Source organism: Zea mays, chromosome 10, assembly GCF_902167145.1.
Source record: "Zea mays cultivar B73 chromosome 10, Zm-B73-REFERENCE-NAM-5.0, whole genome shotgun sequence".
NCBI lineage: Eukaryota > Viridiplantae > Streptophyta > Magnoliopsida > Poales > Poaceae > Zea > Zea mays.
The window spans coordinates 90,424,499-90,448,182 of record NC_050105.1 but is presented as its reverse complement, the minus strand read 5'-3'; positions in this window follow the sequence as shown (position 1 = coordinate 90,448,182).

Genomic DNA, 23,684 nt, shown 5'->3' with positions numbered 1-23,684 from the left:
AGAGGAAGAATAGAACTCTATTGGACATGGCGAGGACCATGCTTGATGAGTACAAGACTTCGGATCGGTTTTGGGCCGAGGCGGTCAACACCGCTTGCTACGCCATCAACCGGTTGTATCTACACCGAATCCTCAAGAAGACATCGTATGAACTCCTAACCGGTAAAAAGCCCAATGTTTCATATTTTAGAGTCTTTGGTAGCAAATGCTTTATTCTTGTTAAAAGAGGTAGAAAATCTAAATTTGCTCCCAAGGCTGTAGAAGGCTTTTTACTAGGATATGATTCAAACACAAGGGCATATAAAGTCTTTAACAAGTCCTCTGGATTAGTTGAAGTTTCTTGTGACATTGTGTTTGATGAGACTAACGGCTCTCAAGTAGAGCAAGTTGATCTTGATGAGCTAGGTGATGAAGAGGCTCCGTGCGTCACGCTAAGGAACATGTCCATTAGGGATGTGTGTCCTAAGGAATCCGAAGAGCCACCACAAGCACAAGATCAACCATCTTCCTCCACACAAGCATCTCCACCAACTCAAGATGAGGATCAAGCTCAAAATGATGAAGGAGAAGATCATGAAGTTGAGCCACCTCAAGAGGAGAGCAATGATCAAGGGGGAGATGCCCATAATCAAGATGAGGAAGATGAACAAGCTACAAGGCCGCCACACCCAAGAGTCCACCAAGCAATTCAACGAGATCACCCCGTGAACACCATCCTCGGCGATATTCAAAAGGGGGTATCTTTTGTTTCCTCTATTAAGCCACACAGGGTAGAGGAAGCACTTCAAGATTCGGATTGGGTGGTGGCGATGCAAGAGGAGCTCAACAACTACACTAGGAATGAGGTATGACATCTAGTTCCACGTCCTAACCAAAATGTTGTAGGAACCAAGTGGGTCTTCCGCAACAAGCAAGACGAGCATGGTGTGGTGACAAGGAACAAAGCCCGACTTGTGGCCAAGGGGTATTCACATGTCGAAGGTTTGGATTTCGGTGAAACCTATGCACCCGTAGCTAGGCTTGAGTCCATTCGCATTTTACTTGCCTATGCTACTTACCATGGCTTCAAGCTTTACCAAATGGACGTGAAAAGTGCCTTCCTCAATGGACCAATCAAGGAAGAGGTCTATGTTGAGTAACCTCCCGGCTTTGAAGATAGTGAGTATCCTAACCATGTGTATAAACTCTCAAAGGCGCTGTATGGGCTCAAGCAAGCCCCACGAGCATGGTATGAATGCCTAAGAGATTTTCTTATGGCTAATGGCTTCAAAGTCGGAAAGGTCGATCCTACTTTATTTACTAAAACTCTTGAAAATGATTTGTTTGTATGCCAAATTTATGTTGATGATATTATTTTTGGGTCTACTAACGAATCTACATGTGAGGAATTTAGTAGGATCATGACACAAAAATTCGAGATGTCTATGATGTGGGAGTTAAAATACTTCTTAGGATTTCAAGTGAAGCAACTCCAAGAGGGCACCTTCATTAGCCAAACAAAGTACATTCAAGATATTCTCAACAAGTTTGGGATGAAGGATGCCAAGCCCATCAAGACACCCATGGGAACCAATGGGCATCTCGACCTCGACACGGGAGGTAAATCCGTAGATCAAAAGGTATACCGGTCGATGATAGGATCTTTACTCTATTTATGTGCTTCACGACCGGACATTATGCTTTCTGTATGCATGTGTGCAAGATTCCAAGCCGACCCTAAGGAAGCTCACCTTACGGCCGTAAAACGAATCTTGAGATATTTAGTTTATACTCCTAAGTTTGGGCTTTGGTACCCTCGGGGATCCACATTTGATTTAATTGGTTATTCGGATGTCGATTGGGCGGGGTGTAAAATTAATAGAAAGAGCACATCGGGGACTTGCCAGTTCTTGGGAAGGTCTCTGGTGTCTTGGGCTTCAAAGAAGCAAAATTCCGTAGCTCTTTCTACTGCCGAAGCCGAGTATATTGCCGCAGGCCATTGTTGCGCGCAATTGCTTTAGATGAGGCAAACCCTTAGGGACTATGGTTACAAATTAACCAAAGTTCCTCTTCTATGTGATAATGAGAGTGCAATCCGCATGGCGGATAATCCCGTTGAACATAGCCGCACTAAACACATAGCCATTCGGTATCATTTTCTAAGGGATCACCAACAAAAGGGGGATATCGAGATTGCATATATTAACACCAAGGAACAATTAGCCGATATCTTTACCAAGCCATTTGATGAACAAACATTTAACAAACTTAGGCATGAGCTAAATGTTCTTGATTCTCGGAATTTCTTTTGATGTTTTGCACACATAGCTCATAAATATACCTTTGATCATGTCTCTTTTATATGCTATGACTAATGTGTTTTCAAGTATATTTCAAACCAAGTCATAGATTGAAAGGGAAACGGAGTCTTCGGCGAAGACAAAGGCTTCCACTCCACTCCATTGACTCACTCATCCTTCGCCGTCGCTCCGCGCCACTCTCCAACTTTGGTATAATCTTCACCCATATTTTTGTTTGCCAAAGGGGGAGAAAGTAGTTATAAAAGGGCTTATATTTCACTCAAGTATCTGTTTTTGGCGATTCATGCCAAAGGGGGAGAAAGTATTAGCCCAAAGCAAAAGGACTGCACCACACCTAGATTTTCAAATTGATATCTTATTGTGTTCAAAAGGGGGAGAAATTACTAGTATCCTCAAAGTTTTTAAAACCCTCTTGAACACTAAGAGGAGGATTACATTAAGAGGGAGTTTTGTTTTAGTCAAAGGAAAAGCATTTGAAACAGGGGGAGAAAATTTCAAATCTTGAAAATGCTTCTTAAAATCTTATTCTTGTATCCTTTAACCATTTGCAAAAGGACTTTGAAAAGAATTTACAAAAGAATTTGTAAAAACAAAACATGTGGTGCAAGCGTGGTCCAAAATGTTGAAAATGAAAAAGAAACAATCCATGCATATCTCATGAGAATTTATTGGCTCAATTCTTAGTAACCTTTGCACTTACATTTTGCCAACTAGTTCAATTATGCACTTCTATATTTGCTTTGGTTTGTGTTGGCATCAATCACCAAAAAGGGGGAGATTGAAAGGGAATTAGGCTTACACCTATTTCCTAATTGATTTTGGTGGTTGAATTGCCCAACACAAATATTTGGACTAACTAGTTTGCTCTAGTCTATAAGTTTTACAGGTGCCAAAGGTTCACAACAAGCCAATAAAAAGACCAAAGATGGGTTCAAATAAAGAAAGCTAAAGACATCCCATAAGGCACCCTGGTCTGGCGCACCGTACTGTCCGGTGTGCCAGCGGAGCAACGGCTACTTCACGCCAACGGTCGACTGCAACCGCATTCAATGCGCTACAGTGCGCGCCAGAGTCAGAGCAAGCGCAGTTGGCGCACCGGACAGTATACAGGACCTGTCCGGTGCACCACCGGACAGCCCAGAGGCCCCACCAGTCAGAGCTCCAACGGTCGAACCCTAACGGCCGGGTGACGTGGCTGGCACACCGGACAGTGTCCGGTGGCGCACCGGACTGTCCGGTGCACCATGCGACAGCAGCCTCCACCAAACGGCTAGTTTGGTGGTTGGGGCTATAAATACCCCAACCACCCCAAATTCAATGGCATCAAAGTTTTCCACCTTCCAACACATTACAAGAGCTACAACATTCAATTCTAGACACAACCAAAGAGATCAAATCCTCTCCCAAGTCCGGAATCACTCCAAATCAAATAGTGACTAGAGAGAGCGACATTTGTGTTCATTTGAGCTCTTGCGCTTGGATTGCTTCTTCTTTCTCATTCTTTCTTGTGATAAACTCAATTGTAATCGAGGCAAGAGATACCAATTGTGTGGTGGTCCTTGCGGGAACTTTGTGTTCCGTTTGATTGAGAAGAGAAGCTCACTCGGTCTAAGTGACCGTTTGAGAGAGGGAAAGGGTTGAAAGAGACCCGGTCTTTGTGACCACCTCAACGGGGAGTAGGTTTGCAAGAACCGAACCTCGGTAAAACAAATCATCGTGCCTCACTCTTTATTTGCCCGCGATTTGTTTTTTCACCCTCTCTCTCGGACTCGCTTATATTTCTAACGCTAACCCGGCTTGTAGTTGTGCTTAAGTTTATAAATTTCAGATTCGCCCTATTCACCCCCCTCTAGGCGAATTTCAATCGTGCTCATTATAATAGGAGTTATAATCATGATGCTTTTAATTCACATGCTATGTTTGCATCGAGTTCTACTTTTAATGGTAGGCCTAGGAGAAATAATGTTGTGTCTCATGCTCCTAGAAAAATGTGCAATGAACCTTCTACCATTTACCATGCTTGCAATACTTCATTTGTTCTTTTATGTAAGAATGCAAAAGTAGTTTCTAAGAAATTGGGATTCAAATGCAAGGGAGACAAGACTTCCATATGGGTTCCAAAAACTGTTTTGACTAACCTTGTAGGACCCAACAAGAGTTGGGTACCTAAAACCCAAGCTTAACTTACCTTGCAGGTTTATGCATCCTGGGGGTCTAGCTGGATAATCGACAGCGGATGCACAAACCACATGACGGGAGAGAAGAAGATGTTCACCTCCTACGTCAAGAACAATGATTCCCAGGATACGATTATTTTTGGAGATGGGAACCAAGGCAAGGTCAAAGGTTTGGGAAAGATAGCCATCACAAGCGAGCACTCTATTTCAAATGTATTTTTAGTAGAGTCATTAGGATACAACCTCCTGTCTGTAAGTCAATTGTGCCACATGGGCTACAATTGTTTGTTTACAAATGTTGATGTTTCTGTCTTTAGAAGGAGTTGTTGGGGACTTGTTCTCAAATGCTATGAGTTAAGAACAAGGCAACACAAAAAATGTTAAACGTTAAAGTCCTTCGTCCTCCGAAGCATTATTTCCCTTGAGGATATAATGATTTTCGGACGAAGGTTATGAAGGACATACCTTCATAAACACAACATATAATAATGAAGAAGAAAACATATGAAATGTAAAGGATAACGTAAACAATTATATATTATTACTAACTCATTTCTATATTATTACTATGGGAAAATAGAAATGATATCAAATTACAAATGTACCTTCGGCTTAAAAGAAGGTAATAGTACAAGCGTGACGCAAAAGCAAATGCCAAGTCAGCGTGAACAGTACGGGAGCACTGTTCACCTATTTATAGGCACGGGACACAGCCCATGTAAAATTACATCCATGCCCTTTACATTTGGTAGTAATTCTATAGTAATCCACCGAGGTCTGAATAGCCTTTTCATCTTTAAGTCGGTTTCCTTTTCTGCTATCACGCCGAAGCTTTCCTGCTTACAGCTTCGGCGCTGTGTTAACCTTCGTATTCTTTGGGCTTCTCCCACTGTGGTACCGATTCGAATCCGAAGTTACCTGTTCACACATTATACTCCAGAAACATTGTTAAATCATGTTTTTGTGGACCTTCGGAAGCCGAAGGCCCCCAACAGTAGCCCCTCGCAATATTAATTTGTTAGAATGATAAATTTAGATTGCGACATGGACGAAGGCCTTAAGCCGAAGGTCCGAAAAAACACCTTCCCTTTGCTAGAATAGCAACATTCACTGACAAGCGGGGTCTTCCAATTTTTAATGCACTGGGTCGTATAAATAAGAGCATACCACGAGCTCACTTGGTACGCTTTCCTGCCATCTGCTTTTGCTTACTCAATTTTTAGCTCTTGCGCACCAACACTTGCTTGGCTTTTTAAGTTTTTAAGCTTCGGCTTTGAAAGCGATTTTTCAGCATCTTCGAAGATGTCTGGGGATAAAAGGGCTGGTGTCGAGATGAAGCTAAGTCTATCTGAAGAGAAAAACCTGGGGTTTCTTGAAGCCATGTCGAAGACAAATACATAAAAGATCACCAAAGAGATTTTAGAAGGTTTATCTGAAGATACTGATGATAGCGATAGTTATGATGTGGATAGTGGTGGTGAAGACTCCGAAGATCGCCCTTGGCAACCAAGCCATGCGGTTTTCGGCAAATCAAGTATCAAAGAAAATCATCTTGTCAGCATGAGGGGAAGATATTTCCGGGACTTGTCCGTTGTGAGGGCCGACGAAGGAGAAAAGACTTGTCCGACTCCTGAGGAAAATGAAGTCGTAGTGTTCCAAAGCTTTTTGAAAGCTGGACTACGATTTCCCCTGAGCAACTTTGTCGTAGAAGTACTGAAAACATTTGAAATCTATCTTCACCAACTTATCCCCGAAGCAATCATAAGGATGAATATCTTCGTGTGGGCCGTGAGAAGCCAAGGTCTGGAACCTGATGCGAAAAGTTTCTGCAACATACACGAATTGTTATACGAGACAAAACCCTAGGGTAAGGAACAGTATCACAATAATTTCTGCTGCTACAGTTTCGTCTCTCGGTCCGGGTCAAGCTGTCCCGTGCCATCCTTTCGGAAGAGATGGCTCGGCGACTGGATGACAGAATGGTTTTATGTGAAGAATGACCTGAAAACAAGAGAAGATATTAAAGGTATAATTATGCGCCCTATTTGGCAAAGCTTCGGCCTGCGGAAGCCGAAGGTTGAAATGAACGAGGCTGCCGAAGAATGCCAAAGAGCCTTCGGGATTATTTGCTCTTTTATTGGAACGAGAGATCTGGTTCAAGAGCATATTGCCTTCAGAGTATGGCCACTCGCGGAAAAATGGGAAATGCCGCAAGAGACCATAAAGGAGGCTGACGAAGGTGGACTTATCAGGCTGAAGTATACTTTCAAATTTGGAGATAAATTCGTTGAGCCAGATGATGACTGGCTGAAAAGCATTGAAAATTTAAGTGATGAACTACTTGGGGTTTATTCAAAGGCCGAAGATACTGCATTGTCAGCAGCCTTCGGAGGCCGGAAAAAGAAAAGACTGAATCGAGTGTTTGACGCAATTGGGTTTGTGTACCCCGACTACCACTATCCAGCGCGGGGCCAAAAAAGAAAAAACACAACTTCTGCACAGGAAACTGCTTCAGCCGCTCCCAGCGAGCCAGCGCCGAAGAGACAAAGGGTAAAGGTTCTCACACACCGGCCACGCTACATTGAACCAGCTACAGTGCCTGAGTTCGCCGGTGAAACCTCTTCGGTCACTGATATTAAAGAACCAACTTCAGTGTCGAAGATCGAAGAAAAAGTTGAAACACCCTCATCAGAGAAAGCGGAAAAACCGAGTACTGAGGGAACGAAAATATTGGAAATTTTAAGTCCTTCAGCAAGTGTTGAGACATTAAAAAACCAAAAGGGCCCAGCGGTGACTCCGAAAAGAAAAAGAATGGTCAATGTGCTAGATGTTCTGGAGACAATTAAGTCCTCAAGCACAACTCCGAAGAAGACTGTTGAAACTTCCGAAGCGGAAACTGAAATTTTTGATACTAAAGCTCCAAAGCAACAAACTGAGGCTGAAGCTGGGCCTTTAGAGCCCACGAAGGTAAAATCCTTGGAAACCGAGGAAGAAGAAAAAATGACGGAGCCAATTATTGTTGAAGAAATCAGTGCTGTTGCCCCCGAAGCATCCCCCAAAGTCCTTGATTATATTATTTGACATGCTTCGGGGAAAAAGTTGTCTGAAAAAGAAAAGCAAGAGGCCCAGTTTTACGCCCAAAAACTGAAATATCCAAAGGGGGCGTTGATATTCAACGGCAGCGGAGAAGAAGACTTCTTGTATTGTCTCCCTGACAGCAAGGAGATTTCTGTCTGTCGGGAGATGAGCAAGAGCTTCGGTTTCCCAACACTAGAAGACGGGCTCTCGGCATTGTCGAAAAACGAGCTGGCCGACAGCTTGGCATACAATAGATTAAAGGTGCAAAAAATGAGGTCTTTGTATTTTTTCTTGAGACCAAAATTTTTCGTTTGCTTAAATTTATTGACGCACACACATTTTTCTTTGCAGGGCCTTATACTTAGCAATGCCCTCAGGGCCCAAAAAGATGCCGAAGACGAAGGGTGTGTTATGGCCCTGAGCAACCTTCGTTCCGAAGTAATTGAACTAAGGAACGAAGGTCTCGAAAAAGATAAAATATTACATTCATTGATAAATAGAATAAAAGAAGACGAAGCTACTTTTAAAGGTCAAGCTGAGGCTCAGAAGCGTGAAATTGAAGATCTTCGAAAACAACTAGCCAGAGCTAAAGAGGAACGCATACTTGAAGAAACGAAGCGAGAACTTAGCGACCAATGGGCAAATCATTTAGAAGGAACTGTTGAAGAGCTTCGTTCGTCCAAGAAAAGATGCTATGACAAATCTATGGAGTGTGTTAAGAAAATGAAAGCTAGCTTCGCCAGCGTTGGCGCATTCTCGAGCGAAGAAAACTTTACAAGAGGCAACCCTGAAGGTCCCATCGAATGGATTAATCACGAAGCTGAGGCCTTTGAGGAAATTTTAAATAGCCGCGGAGACATATGCGCTTTTTCGGGTGCCAGGGGGATTGCCACCATTTTGGAGAGAAAGGGCTATGAGCATATAAAGATTTTAGCACAGTCCGAAGCTACTTTGTCTTTCGAAGATGCAAAAGATCCTTCAGCCGAAGCTAGCATGGTTGGTGGAAAATTTTTCACCGATATCTGGGATAATGGTGGCCGAGAAATGGCCCGAGAAATTATCCAGAAAAGCGAAAAAGGCATCCATGACGCTAGAAAAGTAGCAGAGGCTGCTGAGAAGACCGCAGAGCCCGAAGGGCAAATAGGTATTAACTAATGGTTTTTATTGTGTTATAATTTTTGATTTTAAACTTCGTTCGCAATTTGTAATAGCAATGTAGTCGTATCCTGTCCTCCCTCAGATCCTACTAAAGCGCCTCCAGGCCCTCAGCCGAAAGATGACGATGAAATTAAAAAGATGGCTGAAGCTATCATGGATCAAGTTGTCAATCAACTCCTGAACGAAGCTGCGGAAGTAGTACTTAGGGAAGACTAGGTGCTATTGTAAAAACATTTGAAATGTAATATGTGTAATATCTTGTATACTTGTTTTTTATGGTTCAATTCTTTACGATGCATGAAATTTACATACATACCGTTTTTGAGTTTTTGACGAAAAAACACCTTCCCTTCTTTTCATGCTTCGTGAAGAAGAATTTTCACAACTATATCCAGAGTGTTCTGATGAAGAATATCCAAGCTTCGTGAATACTTGTTTTCCGAAGCTACACTCCGAAGATCAATATTGTATCTCCTTGTGACTTAGCATGATTTTCCCTTTTTCAAAGCATTCTTCCGAAGATCAATATTGTGTCCCCTTCTTGTATATGCAGCATGATGTATGATGCTTATGCTATGCGAAATGATATGATGATGTTATGCTATGTAAAATGGTATTTATTCCGAAGATACACGCATATCCCTGCAATAAAACATATAATCTTTTTAAATCAGCGTTGACTTTTCGCTGTAAGCCTCCCTTAGGAGCTTCTTCGCCTTTTACTTCAGCGGAATCAGCGTTTATTTTTCGCTGTAAGCCTCCCTTAGGAGCTTCTTCGCTTTTTACTTTCGGCGGTATTCGCGTTGACTTTTCGCGCTTTGCCTTTTACTTAGGCGGTATCAGCGTTTTTTTTCGCTGTAAGCTCTGCATTCCCTTTGGAACGACTTTTGAGCAGAAAACTTACACTGCGCTCCCTTTGGAACGGCTTTTTGTAACTTCAGCAAACTTACTCTGTGTTCCTTAGAACGACTTTTTGTTGCTTCGAAGAATTCATACCGTGCCTTTTAAAATAAATTTTTGATAATTCGAAGGTCCTCCTTGCTATCGCAAATCTTTAAGCTTCAACACCTTAAGCCTGTGGGGAAGATATATTTTCCTTGTGGCAAACAATGAAACTATTACATGAGATTTAAAAAGTGTCCTTTATTACACAGAAAATAAAACTGAATGGAAAAGTCTATTATCAAGTTGGATATTTGTCAATAAATGTGCTTCGACTCTGGCACAGTGCTATTGACTGTGCGAGCTTCGGACTGTTCTCTGAAGTCCCTTTGGTGTTGAGCATATTGGCCCCCTTCTGGCTGCTGGCCTTGTTGCAGCGGTGGTGGAGGCGGAGGCTGTTGCCAGGAAGCTTGAGGTTGACTCGCCGAAGCTACAGAAACTGCAGGGTGGTTGCCTACATATTCTGGGATATAAGGCGAATGATACGAAGCAGTGTGCATGATCTGCTTCGGCTGTCCCTGTTGTGCTGCAGCTTCGGCTATCTCCTTTTGCTTCTGGATGGTAACCTGGCACATCCTGGTGGTGTGGCCCTTGTTTTCACCACAGAACAAGCAAAATGTTCTCCTTGGTTGATCTCCAAATCTTCCGCCGAAGCCCCTGGCGCCTCTGCCTCTTGGAGCTGGCGGCCGGAAGGAGCTTTGCTGTTGCCCCGAAGCCTGTGAAGAGCCCTGTGGTCTTTGCTGCTGACTCCCCCTATCATCATTTTGAGTAGAGTTGTGAATTGACCTGACGTGCCTCGGATAAAATCTTCCTCCGAAGCCCCTGGTCATTTCGGAAAACCTGAAAGCCTCCTCCCTTCTTTGACGAAAATCATTGTCGGCACGAATATACTCGTCCATCTTCTGGAGCAACTTCTCCAAAGTTTGAGGAGGCTTCCTAGCAAAGTACTGAGCTGAAGGTCCTGGCCGGAGTCCCTTGATCATGGCCTCAATGACAATTTCGTTGGGCACTGTTGGTGCCTGTGCCCTCAAACGCAAGAACCTCCAGACATACGCCTGAAGGTATTCTTCGTGGTCCTGGGTGCACTGGAATAGAGCTTGGGCAGTGACCGGCTTCGTCTGAAACCCTTGGAAGCTGGTTAACAACATGTCCTTCAGCTTTTGCCATGAAGTGATTGTTCCTGGTCGAAGGGAGGAATACCAGGTTTGAGCAACACTCCTGACAGCCATAACAAAAGATTTTGCCATGACTGCAGTATTGCCAACATACGAAGATAATGTTGCTTCGTAGCTCATCAAAAACTGCTTCGGGTCTGAATGGCCGTCGAATATGGGAAGCTGGGGTGGCTTGTAGGACGGAGGCCAAGGTGTAGCCTGCAGCTCAGCGGACAGAGGAGAAGCATCATCAAAAGCAAAATTTCCATGGTGGAAATTTTCATACCAGTCATCTTCATTGAAGAAATCCTCCTGATGAAGATCTTTGTGCTGAGGCCTTCGGTTCTGCTCATCCTGAGTAAGATGGCGAACTTCTTCAGAGGCTTCGTCTATCTGCCTTTGCAGTTCAGCTAGCCTGGCCATCTTTTCCTTCTTTCTCTGCACCTGTTGATGAAGCATCTCCATTTCTCTGATTTCTTGGTCTAGCTCATCCTCTTGCGGTGTCGGGCTGACAGCCTTCCTCTTCTGGCTTCGGGCCTCCCGAAGGGAGAGAGTCTCCTGATTAGGGTCCAGCGGTTGCAGAGCTGCAGCCCCAGTTGCTGAAGCTTTCTTCGGCGCCATAGCGAAGGTTTATGAGTGGAAGTGAGTTCACCGGAGGTGGGCGCCAATGTTGGGGACTTGTTCTAAAATGCTATGAGTTAAGAACAAGGCAACACAAAAAATGTTAAACGTTAAAGTCCTTCGTCCTCCGAAGCATTATTTCCCTTGAGGATATAATGATTTTCGGACGAAGGTTATGAAGGACATACCTTCATAAACACAACATATAATAATGAAGAAGAAAACATATGAAATGTAAAGGATAACGTAAACAATTATATATTATTACTAACTCATTTCTATATTATTACTATGGGAAAATAGAAATGATATCAAATTACAAATGTACCTTCGGCTTAAAAGAAGGTAATAGTACAAGCGTGACGCAAAAGCAAATGCCAAGTCAGCGTGAACAGTACGGGAGCACTGTTCACCTATTTATAGGCACGGGACACAGCCCATGTAAAATTACATCCATGCCCTTTACATTTGGTAGTAATTCTATAGTAATCCACCGAGGTCTGAATAGCCTTTTCATCTTTAAGTCGGTTTCCTTTTCTGCTATCACGCCGAAGCTTTCCTGCTTACAGCTTCGGCGCTGTGTCAACCTTCGTATTCTTTGGGCTTCTCCCACTGTGGTAACGATTCGAATCCGAAGTTACCTGTTCACACATTATACTCCAGAAACATTGTTAAATCATGCTTTTGAGGACCTTCGGAAGCCGAAGGCCCCCAACAGGAGTGATGGTTCATTAGCATTTAAGGGTGTATTAGACGGCAAACTCTACTTAGTTGATTTTTTGAAAGAGGAGGCCGATCTAGATGCATGCTTAATAGCTAAGACTAGTATGGGCTGGCTGTGGCATCACCGTCTAGCACATGTTGGGATGAAGAACCTTCATAAACTTGTAAAGGGAGAACATGTGTTAGGACTAACCAATATTTGTTTCGAAAAAGATAGACCTTGTGCAGCTTGTCAGGCAGGGAAACATGTGTGAAGCACTCATCACAGCAAAATTGTGATGACAACATCAAGACCACTGGAGCTTCTTCACATGGACCTCTTCGGACCCATCGCCTACCTTAGCATCGGGGGAAGTAAGTATGGTCTTATAATTGTTGATAATTTTTCCCGCTTCACTTGGGTGTTCTTTTTGCAGGATAAATTAGAAACCCAAGGGACCCTAAAGCGCTTTCTAAAGAGGGCTCAAAACGAATTTGAGTTCAAGGTGAAAAAGATAAGAAGCGAGAACGGGTCCAAGTTCAAGAATATGCAAGTGGAGGAGTATCTTGAGGAAGAAGGTGTCAAGCACGAGTTCTCCGCTCCCTACACACCACAGCAAAACGGTGTGGTAGAGAGGAAGAACAGGACTCTTATCGACATGGAGAGGATGATGCTTGGAGAGTTCAAGACGCCCGAGCGGTTTTGGTCGGAAGCTGTGAACACAGCCTGCCACGCCATAAACCGACTATATCTGCATCGCCTCCTCAAGAAGACCTCCTACGAACTTCTTACCGGTAACAAACCCAATGTCTCTTACTTTCGTGTATCTGGGAGCAAATGCTACATTTTGGTGAAGAAAGATAGACATTCTAAATTTGCTCCCAAAGTTGTAGAAGGGTTTTTACTTGGGTATGACTCAAATACAAAGGCGTATAGGGTCTTCAACAAATCATCGGGTTTGGTTGAAGTCTCTAGCGACATTGTATTTGATGAGACTAATGGCTCTCCAAGAGAGAAAGTTGATCTTGATGAAATAGATGAAGATGATGTTCCGACGGCCGCAATGCGCACGATGGCGATAGGAGAGGTGCGGCCACAGGAACAACAGAAGCAAGATCAACCATCTTCCTCTACAATGGTGCATCCCCCAACTCAAGATCATGGACAGGTTCATCAAGAAGAGGCGCGTGATCAAGGGGGAGCACAAGAAGAACAAGTTATGGAGGAAGAAGCACCATGGGACCCTCCAACTCAAGTCCGCGCAACGATCCAAAGAAATCACCCCGTCGATCAGATTCTAGGTGATATAAGCAAGGGAGTAACTACTCGCTCAAGATTAGCTAACTTTTGTGAGCATTACTCGTTTGTCTCTTCTATTGAGCCTGTTGGAGACTTGTTCTCAAATGCTATGAGTTAAGAACAAGGCAACACAAAATATTAAATGCTAATGTCCTTCGTCCTTCGAAGCATTATTTCTCTTAGGATATAATGATCTTTAGACGAAGGTTATGAAGGACATACCTTCATCATTGCAATATGTATTAATAAAAGAAGAAGCATATGAAGTGTAAGAGACACCATAAACAATCATGTAACATTGTTAATTCATTCTTATTATATTATCATGGAAAAATAGAAATAATATCGAATTACAAAAGTACCTTCGGCTTGATAGAAGGCAAAAAGCACAAGCGTGGCGCAAAAGCAAGTACAAGTCAGCGTGAATAGTACGGAGGTACTGTTCATCTATTTATATGCGCAGGACACAACCTATGAGAAATTACAATTATGCCCTTTACATTTACTATTGACTTATAGAAAAATCTATGAGGACTGAACAGCCTTTTCCCTTTTAAGTCGGTTCCCCTTCCTGCGATTTAGCCGAAGCTCCTTTCCGCACAGCTTCGGAGCGACGACAACCTTCGTCACGATCAAGCTTCTCATCATGTATGCTTTTAACATGAATCCGAAGATACCTGTCCATAAACCATACTTGGAAGACATTGTTAAATTATGTTTTTGAGGACCTTCGGAGGACGAAGGCCCCCAACAGTAGCCCCTCGCAGTATTAATTTGTTTTAAGATAACAAATTCAGACTGCGACATGGACGAAGGCCTTAAGCCGAAGGTCCGAAAAAACACCTTCCCTTTACTAGAATAGCAACAGTCAATGACAAACGGGACCCTCCAATTTGGAGCGCGTCGATCGTATAAATACGAACTCACCCCGAGCACATTTGGTACGCTACTTGCCGCTTGCTTTGTTTGCTCAATTTTTTAGCTCTTGCTTACCAACGCTTGCTTAGTTTCTCAGACTTCGTAAGCTTCGGTTTTAAGAACGCATTTTTGCCATTTCCGAAGAAAAGATGTCTCAGGACAAAAAAGTTGCTGCTGAGACGAAGTTGAGCGAAGAGGAGAAACTCCTTGAGGAGAAGACTGCTGGATTTGTTGAGTCAATAGCGAAAACAAATACAGAGAAGATTACTAAAGAGATACTAGAAGGCTTGTCTGAAGATACTGATGATAGCGACAGCTATGATATGGAAAGTGGAGGCGAAGACTCTGAAGACCGGCCCTGGCGACCAAGTCATGCAGTATTCGGGAAATCAACTATCAAACAGAGTCATCTTGATAATATGATAGGAAGGTATTTTCGAGATATGTCTATTGTGAGGGCTGACGTTGACAGAGTCGTTCCTGCTCCCGAAGAAAACGAAGTTGTGATCTTCCGAAGCTTCTTCAAAGCTAAACTTTGGTTCCCGTTGAGCAGATTTGTTGTTGAAGTTTTAAAGACATACCAGATTTTCCTTCACCAGATCCCTCCCGAAGCAGTTATTAGAATGGGGATCTTCGTCTGGGCTGTGAGGAGTCAAGGTCTAGAGCCAAGTGCAAGATGCTTTTGCAGTATGCATGAACTTTCGTATGAGACAAAGCCCTAGGGTAAAAAACAATATCATAATAATTTCGGTTGCTATAACTTTGTTGCTCGCTCTGGCACAAGCTACCCAGTGCCAACATTTCGGAAGAGATAGCTCGGGGCCTGGATGGAAGAGTGGTTTTACGTGAAAAATGATTTGAAGGCGAGAGAAGACATTAAAGAAATCATCATGCGCCCCATCTGGTCCCGCTTCGGCCTCCGAAAGCCGAAGGTAGAAATTGATGAGGCAGCCGAAGCATGCCGAAGGGCCTTCAGTACAGTTTGCTCTTTTATTGGGACAAGAGACTTAGTTAAGAACATGTAGCCTACAGGATATGGCCACTGATAGACAGCTAGGAAATGCCGAAAGAAACCATCACTAACCCTAGCGAAGGCGACCTGGTTTGATTAAAATACACCTTCAGGTTTGGAGACCAGTTTGTCGAACCAGATGATGATTGGCTGAAGTGTGTTGAAAATACTAGCGATGAGTTACTTGGAGCATATTCCAAGTCCGAAGATAATGCACTATATGTGGCCTTCGGGAGCCGAAAGAAGAAAAGATTAAATAGGGTTTTTGATGCTATTGGGTTTGTGTACCCTGACTATCGCTACCCGCCACGAGGGCAAAAAAGAAAGGGTGCAACCTCTGGAAAGGTTGCCGCTTCGGCTGCTCCAAGCGAGCCTGCGCCGAAGAGTAAAAAATTGAAAGTCCTCACCCACCGGCCCCGCTATATTGAACCGGCCATAGTGCCTGAGTTTAGCGGGGAAACTTCTTCAGCTACTGAAGCGAAAGGACCTGCTCCTCCTACGCAGAAGATTGAAGAGTCGGCTGCAATGCCGAAGGCACCCTCAGCCAAGTTAGCTGAGCGAAAGACTGATAAAACTGAGGAGCCAAGAATCGAAGGGGCAAAAACATTAGAAGTTTTAAGCCCTTCGGCAGAAGTGATGGCGCCGAAGGCACAAAAGGTCTTGTGGTGACTCCCAAAAGAAAAAGGATGGCAAGTGTACTAGATGTGCTCGAGTCAGTAAAGACTTCAAGTTCAATTCCTTCAGGGAAAATTGCCGAGGCTTCGAAAATGCAAATCGAAGCCGAAACAAAACCGGCCGAAGCTGAAGCTGTAGTGAGCCAGGCCAGCGCCGAAGCTGGGCCTTCAGAGCCTGCCGATAAACAACCCTCGGAAATTGAAGAGAAGGCAGCAGAAGAAGAGGCTATAGAACAGAGTTTGCCTGAGAAAACTCCCGCGCCCGCTCCCGAAGCTTTAAAAGAAAATATTGAATACATCATCTGTCATGCTTCGGGAAAGAGACTCTCTAAAGAAGAAGAACGAGAAGCTCAACACTATGCCCAGAAGCTGAAATATCTGAAGGGGCACTAGTGTTCAACGGCAGCGGAGAAGAGGATTTTTTGTACTGTCTCTCGGACAGCAAAGAGATATCTGTTTGCCGGGAGATGAGCAAAAGCTTCGGATTCCCAACATTGGAAGATGGGCTTTCAGTACTGTCAAAGGATGAATTGGCCGACAGTTTAGCATATAATAGTATAAAGGTGTGTAAATCAATTTTTGTACTTAAAAAACGAATTTTTTTATATATTTTTTATCTGTTTATACTTAATACTATGCTCCTTTACAGGGCTTGATCCTTAGCAATGCCCTCAGGGCATAGAAAAATATCGAAGACGAAGGATGCACAATATATCTGAACAACCTTCGTTCGGAAGTGATTGAACTAATGAACGAATGCCTTGAAAAAGATAAAATATTAATTTCACTGGTGAGCAAAATAAAAGAAGACGAGGCTAGTTCCAAGGCTCAAGCTGAGGCCTATAAAAATGAAATTGAAGACCTTCAGAAACAGTTAGCCGAGGCTAAATTAAAATGTGCTGTTGCCGAAGCTGATCGAGATGCCAGTGAATACTGGAAAAATTATTTTGAAAAAACAGTTGCAGAGCTTCGCGCGTCAAAAAAAGATCCTTTGAAAAATCTGTGGAATGCGTAAAAAAGATAAAGACTAGCTTCGCCAACGTGGGCGCGTACTCAAGCGAAGACAACTTCATACGGGACGATCCAGAGGGCGTAATCGAGTGGATCAGCGGTGAAGCCGAAGCTTTTGAGGAGATTTTGAGTGACCGCGGGGACGTCTGTGCATTCTCTAGTGCGAGGGGAGTTGCAGCCATTTTGGAGAAGGCAGGTTGCGAACACGTTGAAACCTTGGCCCAGGCCGAAGCTGTCTTCTCCATCGATGATACGAAGGACCCCTCGGCCGAAGCAAGCTCAATAAGCGGAAAATTTTTCACTGATATCTGGGAAAATGGTGGCCGAGGGATGGCCCATGAAATAATGAAGAAAAGCGAAAAAGGTATTCATGATGCTCGAGAAGCAACAAAAGAAGCTGAAAGAGCTGCGGATCTCGAAAGACGAATAGGTATCACTTAATGGCTTTTAGCTTTGTTGTTTATTTTTGTGACTTCGAACTAATTTATGTCTTCTACCACAGCTGAACTATCTCCTCCTCCAGAGCCATTCGACCCACAGGCTGACCCAGAGACAAAGAAAACAATAGAAATTATTAATATGGCCGAAGCTATTGTAGATGAAGTTGTTACCAAGCTGCTAACCGAAGCTGCAGAAAAAGTTCTGAAGGAAGAGGAGTAGCTATTGTAAAAACATTTTCTAGAATATTAATGTAATATTTGCTGAACTATATTTGTAATATTCAGTACTTATAGATTTGAATGTAATATATGAGTGGTTTGTAATTCAATTCTTTGCGATGCATGAAATTTTTTATACATACCGTTTTTGAGCCTGCGGCGAATAAACACCTTCCCTTTTTTTCATGCTTCGTAAAGAAGAGCTTTTTATGCTTCGTAAAAATCATCCATACTTTGTAAAACATCAATGCTTCGTAAACAATAAATCCCCTTCTTCGCATCAGAACTGTTGAAACTATGATTCTCAGCTTACTTTGTGCCTTGCCATCTTTTCATTTTTTGTAAAGCATTGCCCGAAGATCGGCCTCGTTTTCAATTGATGTCATTGATGTGATATGATGTATGATGTGATGCTATGCGATATGATGCGATGATATGATGCGAAGAATGATGCTAATGTATCGTTCAAATGAACGCCCAAACACACACATCCGAAGCTTCATCCACAACCTTCATTTCCTAAGGAATGACTGAAATCTCTTTGCCGTTTATTTTTCGGCTGCACCGTTTATTTTTCGGTGTAAGTTCTGCATTCCCTAAGGAACGTCTTTTGAACTTCTTGGCCTTCTATTTCAGCGGTATTCGCGTTGATTTTTCGCGCTTCGCCTTATATTTCGGCGGTATTTGGCTCTGCATTCCCTTTAGAACGACTTTTGAGTAGAAAACTTACACTGCGCTCCCTTGAGAATGGCTTTTTGAAGCTTCAGCAAACTTACACTGCGCTCTTTAAGAACGACTTTTTGTGGCTTCGGTGAAACTTTCGCTGCGATTTTTGGCTCTGCGTTCCCGAAGGAATATCTCTTTGTAGCTTTGGCATTCTCGTAAGTCTGTGACGAAGGTATATTTCATTTTGACACGAACAAAGCTAGTACAGGAAACAAAAAATGACAAGAAAGCTAGGTTTACATTGATTGTTCCTTATTTTAAAAAAGAAAATGACAATGAATGTAAAACTGTGCCAGAGGTAGGATATTTCTTAATATATGTGTTTTGATTTCGGCACAGTACTATTAACTGTGCGAGCTTCGGATCCTTCCCTGAAATCTCGCTGCTGATGGGTCTGTTGACTCCCTTCTAGCTGCTGACCTCGTGAGTAGGCAGGTTGTAGTGGCGGCGGAGGTGGAAGTTACGGCCAAGAAACTTGCGACTGACTAGCCAAAGCAACAGAAGCTGACCTAGAGACAAAGAAAACAATAGAAATTATTAATATGGCCGAAGCTATTGTAGATGAAGTTGTTACCAAGCTGCTAACCGAAGCTGCAGAAAAAGTTCTGAAGGAAGAGGAGTAGCTATTGTAAAAACATTTTCTAGAATATTAATGTAATATTTGCTGAACTATATTTGTAATATTCAGTACTTATAGATTTGAATGTAATATATGAGTGGTTTGTAATTCAATTCTTTGCGATGCATGAAATTTTTTATACATACCGTTTTTGAGCCTGCGGCGAATAAACACCTTCCCTTTTTTTCATGCTTCGTAAAGAAGAGCTTTTTATGCTTCGTAAAAATCATCCATACTTTGTAAAACATCAATGCTTCATAAACAATAAATCCCCTTCTTCGCATCAGAACTGTTGAAACTGTGATTCTCAGCTTACTTTGTGCCTTGGCATCTTTTCATTTTTTGTAAAGCATTGCCCGAAGATCGGCCTCGTTTTCAATTGATGTCATTGATGTGATATGATGTATGATGTGATGCTATGCGATATGATGCGATGATATGATGCGAAGAATGATGCTAATGTATCGTTCAAATGAACGCCCAAACACACACATCCGAAGCTTCATCCACAATCTTCATTTCCTAAGGAATGACTGAAATCTCTTTGCCGTTTATTTTTCGGCTGCACCGTTTATTTATCGGTGTAAGTTCTGCATTCCCTAAGGAACGTCTTTTGAACTTCTTCGCCTTCTATTTCGGCGGTATTCGCGTTGACTTTTCGCGCTTCGCCTTATATTTCGGCGGTATTTGGCTCTGCAATCCCTTTAGAACGACTTTTGAGTAGAAAACTTACACTGCGCTCCCTTGAGAACGGCTTTTTAAAGCTTCAGCAAACTTACACTGCGCTCTTTAAGAACGACTTTTTGTGGCTTCGGTGAAACTTTCGCTGCGATTTTTGGCTCTGCGTTCTCGAAGGAATATCTCTTTGTAGCTTTGGCATTCTCGTAAGTCTGTGACGAAGGTATATTTCATTTTGACATGAACAAAGCTAGTAGAGGAAACAAAAAATGACAAGAAAGCTAGGTTTACATTGATTGTTCCTTATTTTAAAAAAGAAAATGACAATGAATGTAAAATTGTGCCAGAGGTAGGATATTTCTTAATATATGTGTTTTGATTTCGGCACAGTACTATTAACCGTGCGAGCTTCGGATCCTTCCCTGAAATCTCGCTGCTGATGGGTCTGTTGACTCCCTTCTGGCTGCTGACCTCGTGAGTAGGCAGGTTGTAGTGGCGGCGGAGGTGGAAGTTACGGCCAAGAAACTTGCGACTGACTAGCCAAAGCAACAGAAGCTGCGGGATGATTACCCACATATTCTGGTATGTAGGGTGAATGACACGAAGCAGTATGCAGGACCTGCTTCGGTTGACTTTGCCGGGCTTCAGCTTCTGCAATCTCCTTTTGTTTTTGGATGGTGATTTGACACGTTCTTGTATTGTGGCCCTTGTCTTCACCACAAAATAAGCAGTAGATCTTCCTGGGTTGGTCCCCATATCTTCCTCTGAAGCCCCTGGCGCCTCTGCCTCTTGGAGCTGGCGGCCGAAAAGAGCTTTGTTGTTGCCCCGAAGCTTGTGAAGAATACTGCGGCCTCTGTTGTTGACTTTCTCTGTCATCACTCTGGGTTGAGTTGTGAATTGACCTGACATGCCTCGGATGGATTCTTCCTCCGAAGCCCCTGGTCATTTCAGAGAACCTATATGCTTCCTCCCTTCTTTGGCGGAAGTCATTGTCAGCCCGAATGTATTCATCCATCTTCTGAAGCAGCTTCTCCAGAGTCTGTGGGGGCTTTCTAGCGAAATACTGAGCATTAGGTCCTGGACGAAGCCCCTTAATCATGGTCTTAATGACAATTTCATTGGGCATTGTAGGTGCTTGTGCTCTAAGACGCAAGAACCTTCGGACATATGCCTGGAGATACTCCTCATGATCTTGCGTGCATTGAAACAAGGTCTGAGCTGTGACTGGCTTCGTCTGGAAGCCTTGAAAACTTGTCACTAGCATATCCTTGAGCTTCTGCCATGAAGTAATGGTCCCTGGCCGAAGAGAAGAATACCATGTTTGGCCACATTCCGGACTGCCATGATAAAGGACTTGGCCATGACAGCTGCATTGCCTCCATATAAGGATATAGTTGCTTCATAACTCATCAAAAACTGCTTCGGGTCTGAATGCCCATCATACATGGGAAGCTGAGGTGGCTTGTATGATGGGGGCCATGGGATAGCCTGTAGTTCTGCTGCCAAGGGAGAAGCATCATCAAAAGTAAAGGTGTCATGATTAAAATCATCATACCATCCTTCGTCGTTGAACAAGCCTTCTTGATGAAGCTCCCTGTGTTGAGGCCTTCGATCTTGTTCGTCTTGAACAAGATGGCGTACTTCTTCAGTGGCTTCGTCGATCTGCCTTTGAAGATCAGCCAATCAGGCCATCTTCTCCTTTCTTTGCACTTGCTGATGGATTATTTCCATGTTTCTGATTTCTTGGTCCAACTCCTCCTCCTAGAGTGTTGGACTAGTGGCCTTCCTCTTCTGGCTTCGGGCTTCTCGAAGAGAAAGGGTCTCCTGGAATGTTGGGGACTTGTTCTCAAATGCTATGAGTTAAGAACAAGGCAACACAAAATATTAAATGCTAATGTCCTTCATCCTTCGAAGCATTATTTCCCTTAGGATATAATGATCTTTAGACGAAGGTTATGAAGGACATATCTTCATCATTGCAATATATATTAATAAAAGAAGAAGCATATGAAGTGTAAGAGACACCATAAACAATCATGTAACATTGTTAATTCATTCTTATTATATTATCATGGAAAAATAGAAATAATATCGAATTACAAAAGTACCTTCGGCTTGACAGAAGGCAAAAAGCACAAGTGTGGCGCAAAAGCAAGTACAAGTCAGCGCGAACAGTACGGGGGTACTTTTCATCTATTTATAGGCACAGGACACAGCCTATGAGAAACTACAATTATGCCCTTTACATTTACTATTGACTTATAGAAAAATCTATGAGGATTGAACATCCTTTTCCCTTTTAAGTCGGTTCCCCTTCCTGCGATTTAGCCGAAGCTCCTTTCCACACAGCTTCGGAGCGACGACAACCTTCGTCACGATCAAGCTTCTCATCGTGTATGCTTTTAACATGAATCCGAAGATACCTGTCCATAAACCATACTTGGAAGACATTGTTAAATTATGTTTTTGAGGACCTTCGGAGGACGAAGGCCCCCAACAGAGCCTTTCAGGGTAGAAGAGGCCTTGCAGGATCCGGACTGGGTGTTGGCCATGCAGGAAGAGCTCAACAACTTTAAGAGGAATGAAGTTTGGAGCCTGGTGCCACGTCCAAAGCAAAATGTTGTGGGAACCAAGTGGGTATTCCGCAACAAGCAAGACGAGCACGGGGTGGTGACAAGAAACAAGGCTCGACTTGTGGCAAAAGGTTATGCCCAAGTCGCAGGTTTGGATTTCGAGGAGACTTTTGCTCCTGTGGCTAGGCTAGAGTCTATCCGAATATTATTAGCCTATGCCGCTCACCACTCTTTCAGGTTGTTTCAAATGGATGTGAAGAGCGCTTTCCTCAACGGGCCAATCAAGGAGGAGGTATACGTGGAACAACCCCCTGGCTTTGAGGATGACAGGTACCCCGACCATGTGTTTAAGCTCTCTAAGGCGCTCTATGGACTTAAGCAAGCCCCAAGAGCATGGTATGAATGCCTTAGAGATTTCTTAATTGCTAATGCTTTCAAGGTTGGGAAAGCCGATCTCACTCTTTTCACTAAGACTTGTGATGGCGACCTTTTGTGTGCCAAATTTATGTCGATAACATAATTTTTGGTTCTACTAACCAAAAGTCTTGTGAGGAGTTTAGCAGGGTGATGACTCAAAAGTTTGAGATGTCGATGATGGGCGAGTTGAACTACTTCCTTGAGTTCCAAGTGAAGCAACTCAAGGACGGCACCTTCCTCTCCCAAATGAAGTACACTCAAGATCTTCTCAAGAGGTTCGGGATGAAGGACGCCAAGCCCGCAAAGACACCGATGGGAACCGACGGGCATGTCGACCTCAACAAAGGAGGTAAGTCCATTGATCAAAAGGCATACCGGTCTATGATAGGGCCATTACTTTATTTATGTGCTAGTAGACCGGATATTATGCTTAGCGTATGCATGTGTGCTAGATATCAATCCGACCCTAGGGAATGTCACCTTGTGGCCGTTAAGCGAATTCTTAGATATTTAGTTTCTACGCCTTGCTTCGGGATCTGGTATCCAAAGGGGTCTACCTTTGACTTGATTGGATATTCAGACTCCGATTATGCTGGATGCAAGGTTGATAGGAAGAGTACATCAGGGACATGCCAATTCCTAGGAAGGTCCCTGGTGTCTTGGAGTTCAAAGAAACAAACCTCTGTTGCCCTATCCACCGCTGAGGCCGAGTATGTTGCCGCAGGACAGTGTTGCGCGCAACTACTTTGGATGAGGCAAACCCTACGGGACTTTGGCTACAATCTGAGCAAAGTCTCACTCCTATGTGACAATGAGAGTGCAATCCGCATGACGCATAATCCTGTTGAACACAGCCGCACTAAGCACATAGACATCCGACATCACTTTCTGAGAGACCACTAGCAAAAGGGAGATATCGAGGTGTACCACATTAGCACCGAGAACCAGCTAGCCGATATCTTTAC